The sequence below is a fragment of the Gossypium hirsutum genome, chromosome A03, assembly GCF_007990345.1.
Source record: "Gossypium hirsutum isolate 1008001.06 chromosome A03, Gossypium_hirsutum_v2.1, whole genome shotgun sequence".
NCBI lineage: Eukaryota > Viridiplantae > Streptophyta > Magnoliopsida > Malvales > Malvaceae > Gossypium > Gossypium hirsutum.
Window position 1 is genome coordinate 54,272,355 of NC_053426.1, and position 12,860 is coordinate 54,285,214.

The window sequence follows — 12,860 nt, forward strand, 5'->3', positions numbered from 1 at the left end:
TCCAGTTCACCAAAAGAAAATCAAACTTTCAGAACGGGTGGCCACTCCGAATTCCCTCACAGCTCCAAGCCCACTATGGTTGGGGATTACCTGCATGGATGGAAATAAAAGGGGTGAGTTTGGGGAAACTCAGTGTGTAAATTAACCCAACCATAGCCTATATCAGCTGAACCCACAGAAATAGAATAACTTGGCCTTAGCCCAGAACAGAATTCAGAATAAAGCCCATAGGCCCATAACAGAACAGAACAAATATTACATGAATGCAGAAATCCCAACCCAGATTCATCTATAACACCCCCGTACCAGCCTTACACCATGTGGGGAGACTACTTGACCCACCCAACCGCTACACACCACAGAAATCGCAGCGAGGCTGCCAGATATTGTGACGAAGTCACCAGATACAGATATTGTGGCAGAGCCACCAGAACAGATATATGTGGCAGAGCCACTAGATCAGATAATCGTGGCATAGCCACCAGAATAGATATATGTGGCAGAGCCACCAGATCAGATAATTGTGGCATAGCCACCAGGACGCTTCCTCCATAATATAACCCATGTCCCCATGCAACAGATATATAATCATGGCATACATCATACAGAATCAGATCGTCATGCTTCTCAGTCAAAAGTAACCCTAGGGGTATAATGGTAATTTTGCACCTAGGGGTATAACAGTAATTTTCCATACATAGGGGTATTCAAGTAATTTAACTTTTCTTAAGGTTTTCATGCATATCATAGCCATTTACATACGATCAGAAACACTTACTGCATTTTCTTACCGACTTGGGCCCGTTGGCCCATTATCCCGTTTTTGGCCCATTAAGCCCAAAAACATTGAAATGTACGGAATCGCGCACTCTGCAGTCTTATCACTTTAATTTACCATATACATCAAACTATTAATCTTACAAGCATTCGTACACTTGCAAGTTCTCAAAATATCGGCTTTTCAGCTTTTGCCGATCTAGTCTATAAGAGGGTGTCAGTTACACACCTGTTTGCGACGATATGCTGACGAGATCCACACACGAACTGCCTACAATTGGATTACTAACACGTTAATCTAACTATTCAAATATGAACTACGTATTAACCCCTTACAATATTCGGCCAACCACACCTACAGATCATAGTAAGCTTATAAGAAATTAATAAGCAACTCATTAACAAATTTTTGTCAATGTTTACCACATAATCATAATTTCACAACAAGCTATCTTCCTGAGCAATAGTCACTAAATCATTTATAACTGGAGCTAAGAAACTCCAAATCAAGTGCCGTTAATTTTCCCTGAAAATAGACTCATATATCTTCTATCCATAAAATTTTCAGAATTTTTGGTTTGTCCAATCAATACCAAATTTTTCTTAAAGTTTCCCATGTTTCACTATTTGACTAATCTAACCACTCTTCATTACGAATCAAATTTCTCATTGTACAGAATTCAAAATATGTTCTTGTTTATTTCATTTGAAACTAGACTCATTAAGCTTTAATTAAATAATTTATTCACCTTCTAACTCATCTCTCACAATTTATAGTGATTTTCCAAAGTCACATTACTGCTGCTGTCCCAAGTAGATTTATTACCAAATCACTCTTTCACACATAACTTGCATGCATGTTATTTAAACATGTATATCACCAATCAATCATCACATATCTATGATTTTACTTAAGTATAATCTCCATTTCATCATTTTAAAGCACAACATGTTAGTCGATTTTTCCCCTTAGCATCTAAGGCACATGCATGCTCATTTGTTTGGCTCAACTTCACCTATCTTCCATTTTTCATCAAAAGAACATGAAACAACAACCATTTCCTTCATTTTAATTCATGACTAAATGCTCACAACACAACTAAAAACCAAAATATGCTTCAAGAGTTGCGGTAGAATTAAGAAGAACTTATGAACATCAAGATAGAAGCAAACTACTATGAACTTACCTTCAATTTTCTTCCCCAAGTGACCGAACATTCAAGAGCTTTCTCCTCTCCTTTCTCTTCTCTAACTTTCGGCTATGATGAACGAAGATGGACAAAACTTTGTTCTTTTCACCCCTTTTTTTAATAAAATTTCATATTTCATCTATTTAATTCTTTAATACAAAAGACATGAAATTCCCTTCATGGAACATTTACCTAACCCATTATCATGGAACATTTACCTAACCCATTATCATGAAGCATTTACCTAACCCATTATCATGGAACATTTACCTAACCCATTATCAATTTGTATCAGTTTGTACCATAAATTATGGAGATCAAGTGCACATTTTGTCTACAACAACATGGTGGCTGGCCACTTCATGTAAAATGGGAGGTTTGTCATGCAAATCCTCCTATTTTGCACTCCTATTTATTTGGCCACTTCAATTTAGCCTATAGCATTTTCAAACATTTTCACATAGGTCCTATTTCATAATTTCACCCACTTTTTCTTACGGAACAAAAAAATTAACTAAAATTGCCGGGTTCTATCTTAAGCTTGGGCCTTCTAGAGGCCCACTAACATAATTAAACCTATGCCAACATTCACAGAATTCCCGAAAATTGGGCCGTTACAGAAGATAAGTAACTTAAGTTTCATTAAAGTGATTTTTAACTATATGTATATACATATGTGTGACTGTGTATATTTGGCCAAATAAGAAATATGTGTGCAAAATGTCATATTATGATTCTTGAGCTTATTTAAATGTATTTATGTATGTGTGATTATATAGTGATATTTTGGCTTGAAAGTTAAATGACATTTGATTAATTAATTTAGGTGAGCATTCGGCCAAGGTAAAATTGGTGCATGGAAATGTATTATTTTATCTCATTTGTGGGTATAAGGTTAAGCATTGATAATGATAATTTAATTCGTTAGCTTAAACAAGTTGAATATATTATTAAGTTATTTATTTGCTTATGACTTACTAAGCTGTGATAGCTTACCCTATGTATTATATTACTCTATTTTATAGATTTTGGAGCCAAACTACAAGCTCAGGGACTGTCAGCCAAGTTCATCACACTATTTACTGTTTTGGTACCTTATTAGCTAAACTTAAATTATGGCATGTATAGGCTGGAATATATTTTGAAAATGCTGAATGTTGGTTATGTATATAAGCCATGCGAAAATGGCTGAACTTTTATCTTTCAAATTCGGTTATGTTAAGTTCAGTTTACGTTCACTTTGGTTTATAGTTACGTGCCATGTATGTATAATGTTTTTGTTAAGTACCATGTGTTTTGAAAAATGGTTGCTTGTTATGTCTCAATTCGGTTTTATATGCTCTTGATTAAATATTCGTCGAGCTTGATTGTTGGTAAATATTGTGTATGCTTCATGGATAAATATGGTTGATTGTTTGGTATGTATTTTATGTTAAATGTGGCCTTTGTTTTAGGTAAGTTGTATATATTATATATGTACTTCATTTACAGGTTCGGCTATGGTATAATGGAATTAAATATATGATTGCTTATTAGATTCTTTAATATATTTGTATGTGTAAATTTGGTTACTATGAAATTGTTGTATGAGCTAGGTCAAGAATGATAATATGTGATTAAGATGTTCGAATAATAACTAACATTTTTGTTAATATGTAAGTAAATTTAGACATATTAACTAATATATGTAATAAGTGTACCTTTTAATGATGTGTGCTTAAAATAGTTAAGTTTACTAAGGTCAAATGCATAAAAAAATCTAATGATTAAATGGTATGTGTAGACATTAATGATTATTTACTTTTAATAAAGTGTATAGAAATGCAAGACTATTGCCGTATGAATGCTTTAATTAGTTTAAGATGTGAATTATGGCTTATTAAATTATAAGATTGTGTACATGATTTAACGGCTGCATAAGTATATAAGTGGTAATGGAAGTATGTTTAACCATGTTGGTAATAGAAAATGCTGTGCAATTAAATGCATTATATGTTGTTAGTAACAAGTTGAAATTTGTTGTGACCTGTATATGCAAGATGTAAATCGATGGATGTTTTGAATTGTGAGTTGATTGTATTTTTATTTATAAATGAGTTTGACTTGAGTGATTATATATATTAATAAATGTTTTGAAATTATGTTTTTGATAGAAAATGCCTCGTAACCCTAATCCGGCGACAGTTATAGGTTAGGGGTGTTACACTACTCAACCACTACCTTCTAATTTCGCCTATGGATCTTCTACTTTTTTGTTCGTCCTTTAGGGTTTCCTCCTTTGGCTTTTTATAGCTTTTTCCCTAGGGTAAAACCAACAATCCATGTTTATCTTTTCCTTTTTAAAATTCTCTTTTTTCTAGGATAAAAAACAACATCCCAAGATTATTTTCATCTATTTTTTTAGGTAGATTTTTCTGGTACAAGTACAGTTGGCCTAAATTTGGTATTTGTTGAGTGTTGACTCAATTTTCCTGGAGTTACCAAGGCATTTTTCTGACAAAATGTCCAACCTTTTGCTACGACAAACCTTTATTCCTTTATTTCTTTCTCTGCATCCTACACCTGCTAATTACTACCAAACACGACCTTACCACAAGCAATTAAACGTAACAAATAATATTTAAGCACTATTCAAGCTTCTTATTCAATGTTCTAAAAATGCTAAAATATTATCCTAAAATAAAACTAAGTTCACTTTAGTACATACAATTGAACTAGTCTAAAGTCATGAATTAGAACACATTTTAAGAGTTATCACAAACTCCCAACCAGCCCTATCTAACGAGTCTCAATGTAGGTCATGAGAATTAAGGTGCAAGTTGGGGAAACCACCAAGAGAATGCTTATGGCAAAGTAATCTACATGGTAATATGGGAAACAATCCCTACTCCAACACCTAGAACCCGGGGTGGCGTGATCACCCCAACCTTAGGTATAGAAGGATGATAATACTAGAAAGAACATATGTTTTGATAGTATTAGAAAGAACATATGTTTTCTCTCTCCTTATTGGTTAATTTTCCCTATTTAGTTATCTTTAGCACATATTTTAGCATCTTCAATTCAATAAATTGTATTTTATAACTTAGTGGATCTTAGCCTATTTATCCTTAATTTTGTCATGTTTTGGTACTGATGTCGCTGCACGAGTATTTCTAGATTGCACCCAAAATTGCCGTTGCACCTGATAGCTACCCGGCTAAGAACAAAATTGTGTGAGCTCTCTAGTCTGGTACAACCAACTTGTACATACAGAGGCAGCATGATTTTGATGAAAGGATACTTGTGTTATTTGGATAAATATTAATATTCACGTCAAAAGGAAAGAAAGAAGGGGGAGAAGCTTTTTGGGAGGTATTATCTTCTTTAACCAATCTTTTGAAGCTTTTCGGCTATGGCCGGTTAAGTCTCCTATGGGTGAACCGATGTGAAAGGGACGCAAATCAACTCTTGACGAGGAGCCCTGAATGTGACATAAGAGGGAATGGAGAGATTCAAGTCGAGATTGTCTAGGAATAGTATTCTCCACTTGTTTCTTTTATATTTATTTTCTAAACGATGGTGATTACTTTCTATTTCATGTTTGTATGGAAGTACACATAATTTTTGGGTTAAATATTATTTTATTCAATCTTCCTTCTACTGTTAATCTTTGATTTTGAATGTTTTTAGCATGGAAGTGTTATTGTGGTCACTGACAGTGAAAAGTGTAGCGACAGTTGAAGCTAACAAGCATGACAACGAAAGTTGCTTAAGGATTAGAGGAATTTAATCCACTTGTTCTTAATAGTGTTCCATTTCCATCATCAGAAGGTGTGGTTAAAGTGCATGTTTAAGTCTTAGATTAAATATAGAAGTTAAACTTGGTAAGATATTCATTACAATTTAATGCATCGAAAATCACCCATCTTTTTATACCTTGTGAGCACTTAGTATTTTGTTGAATATTCACATTGGGGATCCTAGTTTATCATTATAATATTTTATCTTATTGGTTTCAAGTTATTGCTTCGACAACTACTCTCACAATTTATCTAGTTTCTATCTATTTATTGCACTGACATTGATAGACAAAAGACAACCATCCTCATGGGATCGATATCCGACAAACTCATATTTGTCTACTATACTTGCATCGACAGTGCACGCTTCTACATTATTACTATGATGTTAAATACCCGATCAAGAGAACCAAGGGGGACCCTCCAATCAAGGAGTAGACAACTTTAATCAACTCTGACGTAATCTTTCATACCAACCTCCGCATCCTTATAGGCCACTCGAAACTGAACGGAATCCCACTTTTAATAGCGATCCCCCTATGCCTATTAGAGTTAGCAAACTCGAAGTAGGAATGCATTCGGTATAAGAGAATATACGCCAAATGCAAGGTCAACTTAATCAAATCCTTCAAGTGTTGTAAACCAATACCACTTCAAGTATCCCTAGCAACATCAAACCTAACCCAAAAATTGAGGGGAAAGAGTAGGCCAAATCTATCACTCTCTAATTTGGAGCAGTGATCAAGGAACTAATGATACCCTCAAGTGGTGAAGTAGAGGAGATGGACATGAGTACCCACACCCCTAATGCTGGAGATGGGGTAGTAGAGAGTGTAAAGAAAGAAGAGGAACTGAGAGGGTCGAGTCCTAAGGAAAAACAAACCAAGCTACCAATTCCAGCCGTTGTTCCATTTTCGGCTAGGGAAGAGGGGAGGAAAAAGAAAGAGAGTGAGGAATTTTGGAGTTTCCTCAACATTTTCAAAGCTTTGAACGTTAACCTACCTTTGCTTGAACTCCTGGAGAAAATGCCTAAGTACGTCAAGTTCCTTTACATAAAAGAATAGGAAAAGGGGAACAAATCACTTTGAAAGCTGGATGTAGTATTGTGATATATACGAAAGTCCTATCTAAACTTAAAGACCCCATAGCTTTACAATACCTACTGAAACTGAAGGGGTAGGAAAGCCCTTTGTCACCTTGGTGCTAGTATTAATCTTACCCCCTATCCATCACCCGTAGGTTAGGCTTAAGAGACCTCCGGGAGACTTTGGTTAATTTTCAATTACTTGATTTCTTGTTAGTCCATCCCAAGGGAGTCCTTGAGATGTCTAAGTTAGAGTTAGGTAATTTAACTTTTCTGTAGATTTCATAGTGTTGGATTTTTTGGAAAACGTATAAATTTTGATTCTATTAGGGCGGTCTCTTTTAGCTACATTTAGTGACAAAATTGATGTAGGAAAAGAAGAGTTAACTATGGAAATTGATGAATAAATATAGGTTTATAGATATGTTCATACCTACCGTAGCCCTAGCCCTAAGGATATGCCACCCTCTCCGGTGTATGATTGTTGATTTCTTGAAAATATTGTCATGCTACTAACATTGTGAATTGCTTGAATTGGTTCAAAATTGCAGGTTTAAGTTCAATGCTAAGAAGGATTCAAATTCTAAAGAAGGTGACAATCTGTGGGAGATCCTCAAGCAGCCTCACTCGATTGAAGAACAAGAGACACATTTGAGTGTCGAGGACACCATGCAAACACCATTTGGGGGTGTAATAGATTGCCCGAAATTTGTTTTTTAAATTTTCCATTGGCAAAACTTGAACTTGTGTTGCAAATAAGTTAATTATTTGATCTTACGCTCCATTTACTTTTCTTTAGCGTAGGATTTAAATTTATTGCATGTGTAGATTTAGGACTTGGTATGTCTATTTCTGTTTAGTTAGGTGTTTGGGCTGAAAAACTAGGGAATCTTGGGTATCCTATAATGGCATCGTGACGCCCAAGTGTCAATGTTGCGATACCCAAAACAATCTTCAATGTCGCAATATTGAGCCATTGGTATCATGACACCCAAAATAGTTTCAAAATTAAGTTTTAGTCCTAAAACATACAAGCTTGTCGTGACACCTATAACCTCCTAACCTGTATCTATTGCCGAAACAGGGTTACAGAGCGTTACCAGAGCATTTAAAATACTTTTCAATGAATTTACGTAAATTACTATTCAATTACCAAGATCATACATATCGTCCCTTATATGGACCCTCAAGGCCTAAAACGAGTGTTGGAATCAAATCAGAACTAAATCAGGAACTTAGGGAATTTTTTGTGAAATTCCAAAAATTTTCCTAGGTGCAGGACTCACACGCCCGTGTGGTCCAGGGACATGCCCGTGCGGTTAGGCCGTGTACTACAATCGTCTGTGTCCCTAACCTGTGTAACTCTCTGACTTTTAAAGCATGAAGAAAATGAAGTCACACGTCCAAGTTACGCACCCGTGTGTTAGGCCGTGTGGCAAATTTTTATTTTCAAAATTTAGGTATAGTTTTCACACGATCGAGTAACACGCCCGTGTCTAAGGCCGTGTCAACCGTACGGCTGAGATACACGCCTGTGTCTCTGCCAGTGTGCCTAATTCTGAGCATTCTATTTCTCAAAATTAAGGCCGTGTGCCCGTGTGTCTATACATGTGGACATAATAAAGCCATTTCTAGCTTCATTTCTCACCCAAAATTTCACCCAATACCTGCATTGGAAACACAGATCCAATACCAACCAATTCAAGCATTCAAATTGGGCAATTTTCATCATTCAACAAGGCATATCACTACATGCATATGTGTTTATAAACTTACCTTGGATTAACTAATAAACCATAATTTATACATGTTTTTATCCCATGCTTAGCACATTTATGGATGATTTCTCCTTAGATTTGGTGAATTTGAAGCTCCTAATTCTTTAATTTCATGTTTTTCTACATAGGTGAGCATAAGAGAGTAAAAAGAGGAGAAACGGACCGAAAATAGAGAAAATGGACCTACATGGGAAATTAACACGGCCTGGGCTTCCTCACACGGGCGTGTCCCACGGCCGTTTCCCTTTGGCAGGATCAAAGCACGACTTACACGGGTAGACTACACATCCGTGCCTATTCAACAACCTTGACCATGGGTTTGAGTAATTGCACACGGGCGTGTCCCTGCCGAGCCCAAGTATAACCCTATTCGAAAAGACCAATTTTGAGGGCTCTTAGGCATTCTAAAGCCTATTTAAACACCTGAGGAGGCACTTAGGAGGGGGACACGGAGTAGGAGGCAAGGAATTACTCAAGGGAAGTCAATTGGTCCATCTCAAAAGCCGAATTCATCATCAAGACTGAAGATTTCCCTTCAATTTCCATTCAAGGGTTTTGGGTTTTCTTTATGTTTTGTATTCATTATTCTTCTGAGATGTTTTCTTCTATAATTATGAACTAAACCCCCTAAATACCTAAGGGGAATCAAACCTAAGACGGATCTTGTTATTATTATCTTAATTGTATGATAAATATTTGACTTGTTCTTAATTATGTGTTCTTAATTCTTGTTTTAATATTCTAGGATACTGATTCTAGTCAATGCTCTTATTCAGAGGAGCAAAAGTCCCTGTCTAAGAGTAAATTTGTCATAATTAAGCGGAGTTGATTGCACGCCTAGAGATAAGGTGATAAGATTTTGCCAAATTAGGGTGAAACCTATTAAGGGGATTCATAGATCGAGTTAATGCAATACTAGGTGTTAATTAGGAAGAGATTTCAATTAATCAACCTAGGGTTAGACGTTATCAGTCTCAAGAGAGATAATAATATAACTTAACGATTTCTACGGATCAAGTCAAATGAATAAATCGTCTGATTCAGAGTCAAATAACAAGTGAAGTCTAGGTGGATTTTTCCTTGGGTATTGTCTTAATCAATCGAGTTTTCCCAAAAGCTTTTTCCCAATCTTCTCTCTGTGCACTCTTAGTTTAGTAATTAGTTTAGATAACCAAATCCCTTAATTTTTAGGCTAGATAATAAAAAGAAGGTAATTACTAGTACTCTTGGTTCCTTTGGGTTTGACAATCCGGTCTTGCTAAAGCTACACTACAGTTCAATAAGTACACTTGCCTTCATCGTGATAATAGTTAGTTTCAAGAACGATTAATTATAAATATTTAAACTTGTCACGAATATCACGTACCAAGTTTTTGGCACCGTTTCTGGAGAACTAGGATATTAGGAACACTCAAATTTTATTACATTAGCCATTTTACTTTTATTGCAATTCAAATTTTTATTTTATTTTCTAATTCTTCATTTATTTTCCTCTGACAGGTTTTTCTAGTTTATGACCAGAAGAAACCTGTCAGGACCATTACTTTTTGACGGTGAGATCGACCTCACAATTTGCAAAAATCGAAAAGAAATAAGGCAAAGCCTAAGATACACAAAGGACAAGCTAGAGGATGATACTTCAACCACAACCGAGGAGATGGCTGAAAACTATGAAAATCCGCTACCTACTATGATTTCTGTTAATCAGAATCCTACTCCGCGCACTATGTGTGATTATGCTAAACCTTCTTTAACAGGAACTGAATTGAGCATAGTTAGGCTTGCTGTTGCTGCAAATAATTTTGAACAGAAACCTAACACAATTCAAATGATCCAACAGTTTGTTCAGTTTGATGGTTTGCAGGACGAGGATCCCAACGCTCACTTGGCAAATTTCTTAGAGTTTTGTGATACTTTTAAAATCAATGGCGCTTCTGATGACGCCATTCGCCTTCGATTGTTTCCCTTCTCGTTGAGGAATAAGGATAAACAATGGTTGAACTCGTTACCACGAGGGTCAATTACTACTTGGGAACAAATGACCGAAAAGTTTTTATTAAAATATTTTTCGCCGGCTAAAATAACCAAATTACGTAATGATATCTCTTCTTTTGTGTAGATGGATTTAAAAACACTCTACGATGCATGGGAGAGATACGAGGACCTTTTGAGAAGGTGCCCTCACCATGGGTTACCACTTTGGCTACAGGTTCAAACGTTTCATAATGGTCTAAATCCTTCGACTCGACAAATGATCGACGCAGCCGCTGGTGGAACCATCAATAACAAAATAGTTGAAGATGCTTATGAATTTATGGAAGAGATGTCACTGAATAATTATTAGTGGCAAGCCATGAGGATAAAGCCAACAAAAGCAGATGGCATTTATAATGTTGATTCAGTCACCATGCTGTCTAATTAGGTAGAACTCTTGAATAAGAAAATTGATGGTTGTCTTAGTTCTTCACAGGTTCACCCAGTAATGTAGTGCAAAGCAAGTGGAGATGGATCAAGCAATTCAGAATACCCACCCTATGGCCACAACATGGAGAACGAGCAGTTAAATTACATGGGTAATAATCCTCGATCTCAAAATAATCCTATAGTAATACTTACAATGCAGGTTGGAGAAACCACCCAAATTTCTCATGGGGAGGCCAAGGGAATCAGAGACCACCACCTCTAAGCTTCCAACAACCACCCTACCAATAAGAGAAAAGGCCGAACCTTGAGAAGATACTAACAAAATTCATCTCGGTGTAAGAAACTCGTTTCCAGAATACTGAGACAGCCCTTAAGAATTAATGAGCGTCAATCCAAGGGCTCGAAACTCAGATAGGCCAACTCACCAAACTGATTTCTGAACGACCACAAGGTAGTTTGCCGAGTAACACGGAATCTAACCAAAGGGAAAAATTCAATGCGGTTACCACTCATGACAAGAAAGGGTTAGTTGATCAGAACCAAGGCAAGGCATTGTGGTAAGTCAAGATAAAGTGAGGTATCCCACAGTGAGCAAAAAATGGTAAGTAAGGAGTACAAACCATGGGTGCCATACCCCAATGTGACAAGGAAAGACCGTACAGATGAACAATTCGGTAAATTCCTTAAACTATTAAAGAAATTACATATTAACTTACCGTTTATCGAAGCTCTCTCGCAAATGCCAAACGCAATCAAATTTTTAAGAGAGCTTCTAGCAAATAAACGAAAGTTGGATGAGGCGTCGCATGTGGAGTTGAATATAGTTTGCTCAGCCATTCTACAGAATAAGCTACCCAACAAATTGAAAGATCCAGGGAGTTTTACAATTCATTATTTAATTGGTAGTTTAGATGTTCATAATGCATTGGCTGACTTAGGGGCAAACATTAATGTTATACCTTATAAAATGTTCAAACAGCTAGGTCTTGGGAAACCCAAACAAACTAGGATGAGCATTCAATTGGCTGATAAAACCATTAGATTTCCTAGAGGTATCATTGAAGATGTTCTTGTTAAGATCGATAAATTTATATACCCAGTAGACTTTGTTGTTCTAGACATGGAAGAGGATAGTAACGCACCTTTGATTTTAGGACGACCCTTTTTAGCGATTGCTAGAACCATTATTGATATTAGTACAGGTGAACTCGCACTTCGTGTGGGAGACGAAACAATCACCCTTCAAGCTCGTAATTCGAGTAACACATCAAAAATTGAAGGTGGTTGTATAATTCATTCTACTAAAACTGACCATGTGGTGCAACCTACTTTGGAGGAAATAAGTTCGGAGAACCTACACGAGCCATGTTCAGGCAACAACAAATGGCCTATCTATGAAGAACGAAAGCTACAAATCGAGGAACTAGATGAATGGTGGACACAGAAACTGAGAACACCCGATAAACCAAAACTGAGCCAAGACGAGCTCAATACATTACCAAATCAACTTAAGGCTGGAGACAAAGTATTACTAGATGCAACAGACCCTCTCATTGCCACTTCTAAACCTAATGAAGAAATTCCTCTCACGGTACGCAATATTTTTCCATATGGTATATTTCATCCCAAATTCGGCACTTTTAAGGTAAACAATACTCGTCTTAAACCTTATTTTGATAAAATTGATAGCAGGGATGAGGACTGTAAACTCCTCGCATCACCATGACCATACACCAGAGAGGTAAGTCAAGCTTAGACTATAAATAAGCGCTTCTCGGGAGGCAACCCGAGCACTAATAGTAATGATTTATTTAAATTCTAGTTT

General features: G+C 36.3%; 1 non-coding gene across 1 annotated transcript; it reads right to left on the minus strand.

The window, feature by feature from the left end:
• Nucleotides 1–10,697: 10,697 nt before the first annotated feature.
• Nucleotides 10,698–10,804, minus strand: LOC121225311 (small nucleolar RNA R71). The gene has a single exon (XR_005923179.1). It is a non-coding gene; the product is annotated as a small nucleolar RNA R71 (small nucleolar RNA).
• Nucleotides 10,805–12,860: the final 2,056 nt, after the last annotated feature.